The sequence below is a fragment of the Chiloscyllium punctatum genome, chromosome 4 (assembly GCF_047496795.1).
Source record: "Chiloscyllium punctatum isolate Juve2018m chromosome 4, sChiPun1.3, whole genome shotgun sequence".
NCBI classification, from domain to species: domain Eukaryota; kingdom Metazoa; phylum Chordata; class Chondrichthyes; order Orectolobiformes; family Hemiscylliidae; genus Chiloscyllium; species Chiloscyllium punctatum.
In genome coordinates this window covers 52,547,729-52,564,578 of record NC_092742.1, presented here as the reverse complement: position 1 = coordinate 52,564,578, position 16,850 = coordinate 52,547,729, and positions in this window count along the sequence as shown.

The following is a 16,850-nucleotide window of genomic DNA, read 5'->3' as shown; positions in this document are numbered from 1 at the left end:
CCACCTGAGGTCAGTGTTAGGCCCACCCGAGGTCAGTGTTAGGCCCACCTGAGGTCTGTGTTAGGCCCACCCGAGGTCAGTGTTAGGCCCACCTGAGGTCTGTGTTAGGCCCACCCAAGGTCAGTGTTAGGCCCACCTGAGGCTGTGTTAGGCCCACCCGAGGTCTGTGTTAGGCCCACCTGAGGTCTGTGTTAGGCCCACCTGAGGTCTGTGTTAGGCCCCCCTGAGGTCTGTGTTAGGCCCACCCGAGGTCTGTGTTAGGCCCACCTGAGGTCTGTGTTAGGCCCACCCGAGGTCAGTGTTAGGCCCACCTGAGGTCCGTGTTAGGCCCACCTGAGGTCTGTGTTAGGCCCACCCGAGGTCAGTGTTAGGCCCATCTGAGGTCTGTGTTAGGCCCACCCAAGGTCAGTGTTAGGCCCACCTGAGGTCTGTGCCCTGGGCTCAATTTGAGACCACCCAAGGTTCATGCACCACGTGGTCTGCTAGAAGTCCACATGTTGTGTCTTCTTGAAGTCTGCCGCTGGGCTCTCGTCACTGCCAATGTGTTCAAGCTCAGGGCTATAAGTAGTAAAGAAAGAAAAGAAAGAAGAGAAAGAAAAATAAAAGCAGTCGGAGTAGACAAGCTCCTATTTTGCTGCCATCTTGGACAGAGTATCTTTAATAGCTAAAGAAGATTTGCTGATTAAGGTCTGTACCTCCTTGATATCCTCATAAAATCCTCAGAGCAATCCCATTCAGTCCTGGTGGCTTATTGACTTTACCATCTTCACTAATATTTCAGTCTTATCAACTTTTAACTATTTATTATGACTCCTGCAGCATCCTGTTCCTTGTTAAAAGCAGATGTTACTATTTGATTACATGGCAGTCAATGGTAAACTACTACTGCTAATCAGATGATTCCTTATTGGAAATCCAATCTAAGGCAGTAAGTGCCATATACTAATCTGATTATCTAAAGTGTAGAAAGTAAACCCTCAGCTAAAGCTTCTGAGAAAACATTTTTCCGCTAGCATGTAAGAAAGCAATTGTGATCATTGAACATTCATTGCAATATCTGTTTGACTTTTATTGAGCTGCATGAATTCCTGTTGTGATCTCAGCTTGGCTTAAACAGTGAGCTTCAGAAAGCTTAGAAAACCCATGGTTACATAGGTCAGTTTGATAGTGGGGCGACGTGGAATTTTTACAGTGTGGAAGAAGGCCATTCGGCCATCAAGTCCCCACTGACCCTGTGAAGAGCACCCCACCCAGACCCCCCCCCCTTTATACCTATAACCCTGCATTTCCCATGGCCAATCCACCTAGCCTGCACATCCCAGGATATTATGCGCAATTTAGCATGGCCAGTCGACCTAACCTTTATATCATTGATCTGTGGGAGGAAACCAGAACACTCAGAGGAAACCCACACATACACAGGGAGAATGTACTAACTCCACATTGTACCCAGGCCCCTGGCGCTGTTCGGTTAACATTGCTAACCACTGAGCCACCATGCCACCCATCTTCATACACTCCACATGAGTGATCACAATAATTAAATCATCACCCCACTTTTCCTGAGAGGATTCTGCACCTTCAGTCTGATGTGACCAAGTTAACAGATGTTGAATTGTTGGGGCAATTTCCCAAGCAACTCCTATTTTCAGTCACTCTACCTCTTTACTGACAACTAAATCCAAATGCTGCTCCTTGTTAAAATTCCACATTGAATTTTGAATTGAATTGAATCGAATTGAATTGAATTTATTGTCACATGTACCGAGGCACAGTGAAAAGCTTTGTCTTGCGAGCAGTACAGGCAGATCACAAACTAAAATAGCATAGATTATAAATAATAGGTAAACAGCAGCAAAAACAAAAACAGTTACAGGCGAATGTTAAGAGTTTGAGAGTCCATTCAGTATTCTAGCAACAGTAGGGTAGAAACTGTTACGAAACCAGCTGGTATGTGCGTTCAGGCTTCTGTACCTTCTCCCCAATAGTAAAGGTTGTAGAAAAACATTGCCAGGGTGGTTTGGATTTTTAAGAATGCTGGCGGGCTTTCCTTGACAGCGGGCCTGGTAGATGGATTCTATAGATGGGAGGTTGGCCTTTGTGATTGTCAGGGCCAAATTCACCACTCTCTGTAACCGTCTCCAATCTTGAATGGAACAGTTTTCTCATTTTGTGGATTTAAAACTGATGTAACATATATAAGTTTCTTAATCTGAATGACCATGATTAAATTCTTACGGTTCAAAATCCTATTATGACTTTTACATTTAACTGTGACTGCTCAAAATTAGATTGGATCAAATTAAATCTAGAAATTAACAATTCTGCACTTGCTTCTAGATTCTTCTGCAAAATTGATGAAAAACTTGATGCAGCATGAGATGTGCAGCTTCAACATCTTATTTTGAGCACAATAATCTAAGAAATAAGAGACCATTTATTTTCTTTACCTTTTGTGTATCAGAGCCCTATAATAGCTGCTGCGAACCTGTATTCAGTTCTCCTGAATCTCACTTCTGCATGTTTTATATTTAGAGATGTAAAATCAGGATCTGAAGCTCCCTAGGTGTCGTGATGATCTCAGTCCCTATAAATTGTCCTCTAATTCACCTAACCAGTGAATTTTTCATCAGTGGAAACAATCTCTCATTATGTAGCTGGAATAAAGTCCCAGGTTTCAGTCAAACATTGACTGAATGCTCTCCTCGAGTCACCTCTTTCACACACCATTGCTGTGCCTAAATGACGCCATCCCAACCATTTCCCACTCTCCAATCCTTCAATCCATAGCTTTTCACTTCTCCCCTGAGTTCCAACTTTAAATTTATTCCCTCAGTCTCTAAAGTGCTCTTCAATAACACTCATTCCCTGAGCCTTTACCCTTTATCTGACCTCCCAAATCTCCCATTGTCAACCTCCCTGAGTACCAATTTCTTGACACCCCTCTCTGAGATCATCTCCAGCCAGCTTTTTCTCTTCTTGAGTCAAATCTACTCACCCCAGGCCCTGCCCAGAAACCCTGATATCGTTCCTTATTCTGGCAACTCCTGAACGTCAGGGTGAGGTAACAGTGAAGTGGTGAGGGAAACTGCATCTTGGTGACAGTGGGAAATGGTGTATGTTGTAAAGTGTTGCAAACGTTACAGCCACAAGTGTGTAAGGACTGGTATCCCATGGGAACCAAATAGGATAGCTATATCTGTTTGACACCCTCATGGAAATGAATAGAATAAACATCCTCAAAAGTCTTTTTTTATTATTTCAATTTGCTGAACTTATAAATTATAACTTACTACTATGATTGAGGTTTGTAATACTTAGTATTTGTAGAAATCCCATTGTGGCCTTTTCATCAAGCTTATGAACCACTAAAAAAAATCTGACAACATAGTGAAAGGAAAATAAATCCGAAGGAAATATTATGGATAGGAAGTTCCTCAAGGATGCTACATCTCATTGGCATCACATGGCCAGAAATATGGCAGAAACTGGATTTCAATTAATGTTCCAGCAAAGTAATGCTGAGGGTGTGATGTAACATCAAGACCTTTCTCAGCTTTTGACTTAAAAATATATCTTTCAAATCAAAATTAACTTTGTGAGTAAGAGCTGAAAGCATTTTTGATGAAATGTTGAAGTAGATTTAAAGATTATTCATAGCATTCTGAGTTGTTTAAAGACATTTAATGGAAATATTAAAAGACTAATGGTCAGTTATTTGGTTAAGATGTTCCAGGAAAGGAATGTGAAGGAAATGGACAGTCCAATAAATTTGATTTTTACTATCTTTTCTGGTTTCTCAGTGATTAAGGTTCTACAAATATGATACTGATGGGTAGAAAACATCTTAGAAAGCACTCACACACTCAAACAGTCATCTCTTATTTCAGAGTGGTTCAGTGCCACTTCATGATACTAATGATGGTTGAAACTTTTGGAATGTATCAAGAATATAAATTTTAATTTTGATTTCTGAGGTCTATTGTTCCTAACTATGCAGTTGGTGTGATGCATATTTACCTGGTACAACCACAGATGTAAAGGGACAGTGCACAAATAGAAATTGGAGACATTTAGGATAGATTAGATTAGAATAGATTACTTACAGCGTGGAAACAGGCCCTTCGGCCCAACAAGTCCACACTGCCCCGCCGAAGCGTAACCCACCCATACCCCTACATCTACATCTACCCCTTACCTAACACTACGGGCCAATTTAGCATGGCCAATTCACCTGACCTGCACATCTTTGGAGTGTGGGAGGAAACCGGAGCACCCGGAAGAAACCCACGCAGACACGGGGAGAACGTGCAAACTCCACACAGTCAGTCGCCTGAGGCGGGAATTGAACCCAGGTCTCTGGCGCTGTGAGGCAGCAGTGCTAACCACTGTGCCACCGTGCCGCCCAGATTGTGGACATTGAATAAGGGCAGCATCCCAAGTCAGTGGAATTACTGGCTTTTGATGCAACATAGGAAGTGATTCAGTAGCCTAGCCAAATTATAAAAATGAGTCCGCCTGTTGATTCTGTGCATTAAGTCCCCATTCCCACACTCTCTGTCCCATTACTCCTCACACCAACACAACCTTCAGCATCTCCCATTTTCATTTATACACTTCATTAACCCTATATTCATCCATTCATCATTGCCATTCAGCCCTAATCCTTCTGCAATGTAAGTTATCAGTCTCATTGTCAACGTGCCCAAATGCATGTCCATCTGCTGTGTTCTTGATTTTCATTTATATGTCTGTATTCTCAGCCATTAACGGAGAAGAAGATTAAAAACAGAAGGAAGAGGTAGAGAACTGGAGACTGCCTGCCTGTGACAAATAGTCAAGCAAATTGTCTACTGTTCTCTCATGGGAAAGTTGTATATTTGTTATACTGACAAATAATCTTTGGTGACTTGCCTTAAGCGTTTATGTCCGGCTGACTCTGAGAATCTTAATCTGAACCCAGTAGCATTTTGGAAGGGACTGAAGCCAAAAAAAAATTAAAAGCAGTTGTTACTTTTGTAACTGCTTTAAAAACATGACCAGTAGGCCCAGCAATGAGCTGGCCTTACTCTAGGAGACTGCATGCACTGCTGACATTGCTATTCCGAGAGGTTAAGGAAATAGAGCTTTTGCCTGTAGATCCCATGATTTGGTAGTGCCACCAACTTCAATCCTCCTTCTGTCAACCTTTACCTTGTGCATGACGGATCTCACAGAGAACATCAACATTCCCATAGATGATAATGTTAATCTCCTTTGTTGTGCTATCAATTACATCGAAAGCAACTCTAAGTCAGACCTTGTCAGTTGGAAAGCTTTGAAAGTAGCAAGAAGCTACTTCCAAAAATGTTTTTTTTTGCAAAATATTTACCAAAGGAAACTGCAACTCAAATGCCCTAAATAATCTTTGACCAAGTTGAGACAACAACAAGTTTAACTACCGACTGAATTGCTGCTTAATCTCATCTCATTTGCTATGGTCAGTTTCACAAGCCCCAAGAAATCTGTTAGCACATGTAATTCGGAGTGACATTAAACACAATTTACAGTACCTCCTAAGGGTGTTAATTGCAGAAATAACTATTTAGTGGGAGTGTTCTCTTCTTGCATCACAGATCTGGGGTCAAGGACTGAAATATCCATTGTGATAGCTGCTAGAAGTCTCTTGGCAACCAGGGATCGAATTCTCGGATGAGGTTGCTCCCCTGCTTTGGGCAAAGCACACCTCTCATAATTTCAATTTAGTCATCAGTATCAGAAGCCATCCTGGGCCAGCAATACTGCTGTTTGGTCAGCAATCATCTCTTTCATGACTTGTTGTCCATGCACATCATAAACCATTACCAACAGTTAACACTTGAGACTGTTGGGAAGGATGTGTTGCTTCCGCTCTCTCTCATTGTCATGAACCAGCTGACAGAGGACTCCATCCTCTTCCTGATCATCTTCCAGCACCTCAACAATTTCCATGCTGGTTGGTGGGCCTATTAGTGGTGATGCAATCTATTGATGTCTGCATCAAGTTAAACTGTGTTGAATGCAAGCATTTTAAGGTCCTCTTTTTTGATAATTGGTAACGATGAAATCATACCTGATTCTACCTCTCTGGACCTGTTTTGGATCTCACACATTGATGCACTGGTGACACATCTCTGAATCTTAGTCTGAATATGAGGAAACTAATCTTTCCCCATGATATGGATAATGTGACCAAAGAAAGACAATTGAGGTTTGCCATTATTAAATCTCCTCAATTCATTCTGAACATTCCCATCCCTCACTGCTTCAGCTGTGTGTACCTGGTCAATTTGAAGGGTGGATGCAGGAAGGTGGTGTAGTCAAATAACTTCTCCAACTCCCAGAACCAGAGACCAGATTCTCTCTATTGGCTTGCCTGTCCTCATAAAATTTCAGCTGTAGCTATGACAAACCACTGCTGACCCCAAAATCTTTGTCAGTACCTAGATCCACTGCAGACCCTCTTTGAATATGTGTACATTTTCCCTGTATTTCCTCATGAGATTCTCTGCACAAATGTTCACCTGCATGCTTATGTTGAGATTCCTACATACTATAACCCGCTGTGCATCCACAATCCGAGCTTCAGACCTTGATCACCAGCTATTTTCCGTCTTCCCTAGAATCTATCCAGCTTTCTATATTGGCAAGTAAAAGAACTGGCCAGAAACTCTGCTTTCCTTCCTCCGTAGCAGCACAGGAACACAGATGGGGAATCTCTGGCTAGCTTTGACTGAGAGGCCTGATTTGCTTCACAAATACATGTGCTGCCAATGACACCTAAGCAGTTTTGGCCTCCCTCATGGATATTGCGAGTTTCATCTCAAGATCAGTTCCATCCTGGCCAGGGGTTTTTCAATCTCGACCACCATAACTTCCTTGGTGGGCTCTGGAATCCTGTCAACTGTACCAAAGATGGAAAAGGCTTGGATGGCTAAAGATCATGAAATGAGGATTCTTTATTCAACTGACATCAGGTCTTTATAAACAATGGGGTTAAAATGAGGAAAATAAAATATTTGCATGGGATTGAGTGTGTTATAGCTTGGTTGAATAATCCGTTGTCTGCCACCATATTTTCCCTCAGAGAAGGTCTACCTAATTCACATGCTTGGTGTCTTCCCTCACCTTCACCACCTGCTGAAAGCTTCATTACACTATCTATAGATGTGATCTGGAGGTGCCAGTGTTGGACAAAAGTTAAAAATCACACAACACCAGGTTATAGTCCCAACTGGTTTATTTGGAACTACTAGTTTTCAGGACACTGCTCCTACATCTGGTATCTATGGGGCAGGATCATAAGATCACAGTGTTATGCAATTAAAAAGATAGATTCAGCTAGATTGCTGTTAAGTCTTCTATCTTTTAGAATGGGTTGCAGGCTTCAGTTCACTAATATATAAATCCCAGAACTTTTTAAAGTTACATTCTCAAGATAAGTTAAGGTTTTATAAAAAATAGTGACATCTCAGCTCAGACAATGTATTAAAGGTGTGCGGTTAGAATCTGTCTGTATCCCAATCTTGAGTCAGACTGGTTCTATCTCCAAAGCAGGAATTTATAAAATATAGATTGACTGTCTGCATTGACTGCCTGCAGGTTGTGTGCTTTTTGAGCAAAAATAGAATGTATCTGCAAATACAGCTCTGCAAATGCAAATTCACCCCAACGCCTTGTGTGTGTGTGTAGTCGTGTGCACATGAGTGTGAGTGTGAGTGTGCATGAGAGAGTGTGTGTTTGTGTGTGTGTGTGTGTGTGTGTGTGTGTATGCTTAGCAGAGTGTGTGCGTGAGTGTGACGGAGTATAAACTTGTGCGTGGGTGTGAGTGTGGGGGTGTGTATATGTGTGTGTTTGAGAGCGCGAGTGTACAAGAGAGGGTCTGCATGAGTGAGTGAGTATGTAAGAATGTGTATGCGTACGTCTGCTTGTGTGTGTGTGAGAAAGTGTACAGATTAGTGGGGTCAACTATAGTGTGACATAAACCCAAAGTCCCAGTTGCGGCCGTCCTCATGGGTACTGAACTTGGCTATCAGCCTCTTCTTGGCCACTTTACATTGTTGCCTGTCCCCCAAAGATCTGAGGTCAAATGTCCCTGACTGCTGAAGTGTTCACCGATTGGGAGGGAACATCCCTGTCTGGCGATTGTTGTATGGTGTCCATTCATCCATTATTGTGGCCTCTGCATGGTCTCGCCAATATATCATACCTTGGGCATCCTTTCCTATAGTGTATGAGATAGACAACGTTGGCCGAGTCATATGAGTACCTGCCATTTGCATGGTGGGTAATATCCCCACATGTAATGATGGATACCACCGTTACACTATAGGTTACCTCACTACATTGTATACACACACACAGACACATACACTCTTACATACTCGCACACTCACGCAGACCCTCCCTCATACGCATGCTCTCTCAGACACACATATACACGCCCCACACCCATGCAAACACACAATCTCTCATGTGCACTCACACTCACAAGCACACACTCACACTCTCTCTCCCTCACATGAACACACTCACACACAATTCTATAGGGTGAATTTATATTTGCAGATCCATTCTATTTTTGCTCAAAAAGCACACAACCTGCAAGCTGCCAATACAGGCAGTTAATCCATGTGATTTTTTATAAACTTCCAATTTGGAGTTGAGTCTGATTCAAGACTCCTACTTGAGTCTGACTCAAGATTGGGATACAGACAGATTCTAACCTCACACCTTTAATACATTGTCCAAGCTGAGATGTCACTTTTTTTTAATATAAAACCTTAAGTTATCTCAAGAATATGACTTAGAAGAAGTTCTGGGATTTACATATTAATGAACTGAAACCTGCAACCATTCTAAAAGATGGAAGACTTAACAGCAATATAGGTTTGCTTAATATATCATTTTAATTGCATGACATTGATCTTTTGCTATAAATCCTGTGTCTTATGATCCTGCCCCTCTAGTTACCTGATGAAGGAGCAGTGCTCTGAAAGCTAGTACTTACAAATAAACCTGTTGGACCTTGTGTTGTGATTTTTACCACTATCTATAGAGATCACAGAGACATAGTTCTTTGGGAAAAGATGAACACATTCCTTCTTTTGTGGTGCAAGTTGAAATGGAATGAGTCATTCATGGGTTTTTTTATAATTATAAGTAAAATAAAAATCAGTGCCAATAAAATGGTAAAAGTAATCAATGCGATTTTTTTTTCTGAGTTTTAAAATAAGAACATAAGATATGGACATAGAAGTCAGTTGTGTTTTCCCCTCATGCCTTCTCAGATGTTTAATAAGATCATGGCTGGACATCAATTTTCTGGCATTAAACATTGGTTCCTTTTGATCTGAGTCTTCAATATACTCATCAACTGAGTATCAAGGGCCCTCGGGAGTAGATAATTCTTAACATTTACAATCAACTGAGCAAATAATTCTTCCACACCTCATTCCTAACAGGGCTGAATCCTTATTCCAACACTACAACTCTGAGTTCTAAACTGTCCAGGCAGGGAGAATAGTCTCTCATCATTTACTCTGACAAATCCACCAAGAATTTTCTATGTATCAGTTAGGTCACATTTAGTTCTTTCAAGGTAGAGAGACACGCGTGAAAGAAGTGATTGCCTCGTGGTATTTTAATTGGATTATTCATCTAGACACCTTGGTAATATTCTGGGGACCTGGATTCAAATTCTGCCATGGCAGATCATGGAATTTGAATTCAATAAATATTTGGAATTAGAAATCTATTGATTCATAATTGGGAGGCACGGTGACTCAGTGGTTAGCACTGCTGCCCCACAGCACCAGGGTCCCAGGTTCGATTTCAGCCTTGGGTGACTGTCTGTGTGGAGTTTGCACATTCTTCCTGTGTCTGAGTGGGTTTCATCTGGGTGCTCAGGTTTCCTCCCACAGTCCAAAAAAGATGTGCAGATTAGGTGAATCGGCCATGCTAAGTTGTCCATAGTGTTAGATGCATTAATCAGAGGGAAATGGGTGTGGGTGGGTTACTCTTCGGAGGGTCGGTGTGGATTTGTTGGGCTGAAGGGCCTGTTTCCACACTGCAGGGAACCTAATCTAATCTAATAATCGAAATTACGAAAACATTGTCGATTGTCAGAAAAATACATTTGGTTCACTAATGTCCTTTAAGGAAGGAAACAGCTGTTCTTACCTGTGACTCAAGACCCACAGCAATGTGGTTGACCCTTAACTAACCTGTGGACAACTAGGAATGGGTAATAAATGCTGGCCTGGCTAGGGATGCCCATAATCCATGAAGGAATAAATTAAAGCATTCTACTCAATTCCTCCTTCCTGATAAGAAAACCCTCTCTATCCAGGAATAAATTTAATGAATGCTTGCCTGTCACTGCCTGTTCCCACCAGAATAGCAGGATCCTGCCATCAGAAGTCATTCAGATGTGGTTTCACCAAAACCCAACATAGCTTCAGCGAAACTTCTTTATTCCAACCCTCTTGCAAGAAAAACTAACATTAGCCTTCAAAATTTCTGAGTACATTTAAATGTTACCTTTCTGTGATCTGTTTACAAGGACCACAAATCCTAAATGATACTATCATTCACTCAAGATATCCTACTTTTCAATATTTATGCCAGTGTTTAACACTTCTCCACTCTTTTTCTATCTTCTTGCCCAATCACTTAAACAATCTCTTTATATCTCATGCACACAAGTTCTTTTATATTAGATTTGTATTATCAGCAAGCTTGTTCCCTCTTTGAAGCTGTTGATATGAATTATAGATAGCTGAGACCAAAGTTGATCCTTGAAGGGCTGCAAATTTGAAGTTCTAACCCTTAATTGGCCTTGACTATTATAGAGTATCATCTCTCCCAGAAAATGAAATAGTTGTTGGTGTTGCAATCCTTCCAGAATTTTCTGCTCCTCTCAGGCTGCTTCTGTGTTTGTGTTCAGATGTACATATGTGAAGAAAATACAATTGCACTATATTTGTATAGTCAAATTCAAAATATGTGAAAAAAAGTGAAAAATTCACTTGAGACACTGATAGATTGGAAATAGGCTCCTTACTTTGAATTCAAATACAAAGTGAATTGAAGTGGTTAAATTTGGATCAAGTCAGAATACTTGCGTTCAAAGCAACTTGATGTGGTGGGAAGCACAAATGCAGAATAGATGGACTTGTCTTGCCATTTTTGTGCAGTTGCATTCTATGATTCTGAGCACAGTGTGTTGGTTAAAAAGTCAGTTGAACATTAAATTGAGAAGCATTCAGCTCATAACATTTTAGCCACGAGTGAGCTCTGGGAATTCTGGTGAATCTTGTTATTTTATTCTGCAGGGACAAAGCTAATTACAGTTTGGCTACAATCAGCTCTGCAGAAACTGGGAGATTAAAGCAAGGCCACTGCCGCTATTTTGGGTTCAGTCATTCTTGCTTACTGGTTCCCACCGCCACAGCAAATTATTTACAAACAGTATCTAGGCATGTGTGACATTAAAAAAAAGAGAAATGGCAAAAGAAATATAATTCAGTGATTTAACAATTATTTCATAAAAAGATCCTTAAAAATAAAATAGAAGAATGTCTGTTAGAAAAAACTGAAACATGTTTGGAAATCATGTCGAACAATTTGATAACGAGCCAACTAGTTACTTTCTAAACCAATAAATGAGGTTATTAATTTTGTTTATAATGAAATAATAAGATGAGAGCTGAAACAGTAAAGCCATATTCCCACTATAGTTTTGGAAAATGAACCACAAATTGACCTGAGTCCCACTGCTTTGAATTCTGCATTCCCTCAGAGTGATTACAAAGACTTACAAGACATAAAGGATGAGGGCTTATACCCCTTTGGGGGTGAGAACAGAGGCCAATGAGGAAATCCCAGCACCAGTTGGAATATTGATTTCCCATAGGTGTTCCTGACATCAAAACTTTTACCACAGTTGGCAGGGCTGCCTGCCTCCACCAAATGGGTGGCTGATCACACCCATTATTAACATTGTTTCCTACATTAAATGAAGTGAAATTGAATTTTCTAGTGATTCTTCAGTTGCCTGTACCATCAGGGGCTAGTTTGGATGTCAGAAGGCAACCACCTTCACGAGGCCAGGGTGCCAAGATTCCATCCGGGTCTACAGGCTCACAATAGTATGAGAGCAGGCACATGTCACTGTGCTCCTCCATTCACTCCACCTACTGTGATGGCTGGGTGTAAGACTGCTTGAATTAATGTTGTGAGAAAATACCTCCATATTGAAGAAACAATCTGTCATCACAGGTTGCAGCTTCTCTCAAGCTGGACACCTTTTGATTAGTTCTCGAGCACTTCCCTTAACTGGGCGATGAACCTGTCTTCAGGCCAATTAAGTGGGGGGTCCTGTGAAGACTGTTTTGCCTAGAGACAATTTCTGGCTCCAAAACCATTCACGATTCCTATTTCCCTCCCTCAGGAAGAAACTCTAGCCCAAAGTCTCGAACAACTCTAAACCAACACACAATAGTACAATGAGACACACCTGTCACAGAAGTGTTTGTTTGGAGCACTGTAATTTCTCAGCCTTCATGAGCCTATCTTGGAGTTTAGGCATGAATTTCAGCATTGACTGCAAACATGCCAGGTAATTTGTTTTCTCATCTCTTTGTTTCTTTCAAACCAGGTAAGCCATGCAATTTAGTCATACAGAGTCCAGCACTTTGCCTTACAACAGGTTCTGCTCCCTTGCCTGACTATGTCACATTTAATGGCTTTCTGGAACAGGCAGGTTATTCAGATACACTCTTAGAAGACTTTGCATTCACCTTAGATATTTAACTTGAAAAACCTCTCAGAAAACTCATAAAAGAGATGCAGGGGGAAATATCTGACACTTACACTTTGGGAATGCAGGTACTTTGGATTTTTAGCTTCTTTGAGTATTTGTATCAAAGGAAATTCATACTGATCTCAATATAGCTTTAACTGCACTGGCTGAGGAGGTCTGTGATTGTTCTAATACTAAAATATTCCCAGAGCCGCACAAAATTTGATTTTATGATGTATTTTGATTGAAGAGGTTGCCTGCATGAATCATTTTGAATGCTATCAGCCAGAGAAAATATTGAAAGCAGACAATTATATAATGCTGAGTAAGGAGATCTTGAGAACATTATTCTCCCACACCCTCTAGAGGCCAAGACAAGCATAAGGAACTTGTTTGTGGAATAACGAAAAACACCAATTTGGACACACTTGTAGATTTTCAATCTTTGTCAACCAAAGCCCATTTTTTCAATACATTTTTCATTGTAGAGTACACTAACTTTCTTTTGTTTTCCATTTTGATTCTGGGAATTATTTCAAATTATGAAATGTTCCCATATTATCTAAGAAAGACATTTGTGGAGTTACTGTTAAGAGTCCGCAATTGTTTTTTGTTCAAACTCAGTCCAATAATTTGAGTTTTGCAATATTGCCTTGTAGTCTGAAAATTTTCCTCAAATCCAATAAAATTGAACCTCTATTGTTGCTGGATTCTCACTTCTACTGACGCATGATCACTCTTGTCCTATCCAGCACCAACCTAGATGAGCTATGATTACACATTGTTAAACATTGGGAACAACTAACAATTATGTTTTCCAATTTGATACACTATCATAGTTTCAACACATTCAAGTGACATTTTAAAACATCTATTTCATTATCATTTTAATGTTGGATTTGACATCTGAACATGTGGATACACAAATATATGAATTAGGAGCAGGAGTAGAGAGTCACCCTTAACTATGCTTTGTCATTCAATAAAATAATGGCTGATCTGATTGTATCTTAATCTCCCTATTCCTGCATACAACTATTGACTTGTTGCTCAAGAAGCTACCTCTGCTTTAAGAATATTTAAAGACCTTGTTTCCACCACTCTTTGGTGAAAAGAGTTCCACAGGCACATAAACTTCTAAGAGGAAATAAATGTCTCCTTGTCTCCACCTTAAGTGGGATACATTTACTTTTAAACTGTGTCCTCTAGTTCTAGTCTCTCCAACAAGTGGCAATATATATTCAGTATACAGCTACTCAAGTCCTCTCAAGATCTTACATTTCAATAAGACCATATCTAATTCTTCTAAATTCCGATGGATACAGACTCAACCTATCCAACCTTTCCTTTGAAGACACTATGTCAGCATTGATCCCTGTGGGATTCCACTTGTTACATCTTGCTAAACTGAAAATGACTCATTTATGCATACTCTGTTTCATGTCACCTCCCTAACTTTCTATACAGGCCACGTGTTACCGTTACACCACGGGCTTTTATTTTGTGTCGTAGCCTTTGAGGTATTACTGCGTCTTTTGCAAATCCAATTACATCACAACCACTGGTTCTGTTTTATCCAAATTGCTTGTTACTTCCTCAGATGAACTCTAATAAATTAATGAAACATTATTCCCCTTTCACTAAACATGGACATGATGTCAGTAGACATGGACAGCGAAGCGGGGACATTTGATACATGAGAGGAAGCCAGTAGTGCATAGAAGAACATTGGATTCTGCAGGGTGGGGTGGAGAGGTAGGATTTTGGTGGTGATACATGGTCACCATCAGTATTGCCTAAGAACCTGTTCTGTTTCATCTGCTTCCTATTTAGGGTCATTGCAGACATGATGGATGGATCCAGTCATAACAGATGTGATCATCACTGTTGTTGCAATGCAACAACATGCAGAGCAATGTGAGAAGAACAATTGATGTGCCATCAAGTCCATGAGCAGCAGCAATCTCCAGCTAAACCCAAACAGCCTCCGGTGAACAGGTTGCAGCTGAAGGGCCCCTCAGGATATAATAAGTCCCTAGTCTTTCATCCTTGAAACCATTTGCTCCATATGAGTGAGGTACAGTGTCGGCACAGGCAAAGGATACTGTGGACTGACTTCTGCCATTTCTGGAGTAGGACTTGCAACATTAAGGAGTGAATACAGCTTTTGCCTATGTGCAGGGCAGGGACTTCTGTCAGTGCTGCTGACACTGATCATTGTGTACAGAACATTGGAGCAGCTGCATGTACAGCCGTGCAGTATAGAGGGAACATTAGGTGGCTAGTATGGATATTAACTTAAAATTTACTGGGTTAGCCAAAATGAAATTAAGTGAAATCAGAAGACGAAGCATATGGAGACTGCTCTGTTGAAAAGTTAATGGCTAGATGATTACTGCTTTTAATCTATTTCTGTGTCTGTGTTTAATTATCATAGAATCCCCACAGTGTGGAAAGAAGTCATTTGGCCCATTGATTCTGCACTGATCCTCCAAACATCATCTTACCCAAACCCACCCCATCCCTTAACCCTGCGTTTACCATTGCCAATCCATCTAACCTGCACATCCCTGGACATTATAGAACACTTTAGCATGGCAAATCCACCTAACCTGCACATCTTAGACTAAGGGGTAAAACCAGAGCATGCAGACATGAGGCAAACATGCAAACTTCACACAGACAATCACCCAGGCTGGAATCAAACCCAGGTCCCTGCTGCTGTTAGGCAACAGTACTCATCACTGTGCTGCCCATAATGATGTACTGTAACTCGACAGTAAAGAACTAAATTGTCACAGTGATGCTAAGAGGCTGGGGGTTGTTAAAACAGGCCAGGACATCAGATATGATAATGTAAGCTATTTATCAGAGAGTGCTTAATTACAGCATTGTTCTGTGTAACTATCAAATGGGAAGTTGATTGGATGACATAAAGATGACAACAGCCTGAACAAGCTAAGCCTAAACTCAAAGTTAATTGAAATTTAAATCAAGAGGTAAGCCTTTTTTCTGAGAAATTAAGCAAATGATAAGTAATTGATCAAATCAGCTGTTTTCTAATGATCAAATTGATCAAATTGCTGGAGACTGGGCAGTATCAATACACATAGCCTTGCTTATGTGGAGAAAGGGCATGAGAAAGTGTATCTCAGAGCAATGGTTAACTAGTTCAGGGCAGCGCTGTCTTATCAGTGACTGGATGTTGAGCCAGAGCAGGTTGATCAACTTGTTCAGTCTGATCCTCAGACAGGTCCAGAGTCATTTTGTTGTCAGCATTGCATGGGCAAAGTTAAAAATCACACAACACCAGTTTATAGTCCAACAGGTTTAATTGGAAGCACACTAGCTTTCGGAGCGACGCTCCTTCATCAGGTGATGAAGGTTATTATGCATTGTCGTTTTACTTTATTTTTGTATTGTACTTTGCTTTAATAAAGAGCATTAGGTATATTCTGTTGTTAGAATTGTTTTGGGTTATCAATATCCACAGTAAACCCAATGGACCAGGAAAGGTGGGAGTAAAAATCTAGAATGATCATCGTATCCCAGTGACCATAAAAGTAACAGTGACTTTGAATTTTTATGTGACTGACTGTTTCAGGGGGCCAGTGGGGACGTGTGTGGGATAACTCAGGCACTACTCTCAATATATCAAGACTATGACCAGGATCATTTGTGCTAGACCACACCACTATATTTCAATCTCCATGACAAGGTCAGTGCTGTGGCCTAGACAATGGGTTTTGGCAAAAAGGCTAGCTTTCCCTGGGTGCAGTGTGCCATCCAATGCTCAAACATCTCTCTGAGAGGGCCATGTTATAATACAGTTGAGTTCATCAATGGAAAGGGGTTCCATTTCATCAATCTGTAATCGTTGGTACCAATTCCGGCTATCTCCTTTTCCACCTATCCACTCCACCCTCCTCCCTGACCTATCACCTTCATCCCTTCCCCCACTCACCCATTGTACTCTATGCTACTTTCTCCTCACCCCCACCCTCTCTCACTTATCTCTCCACCCTTC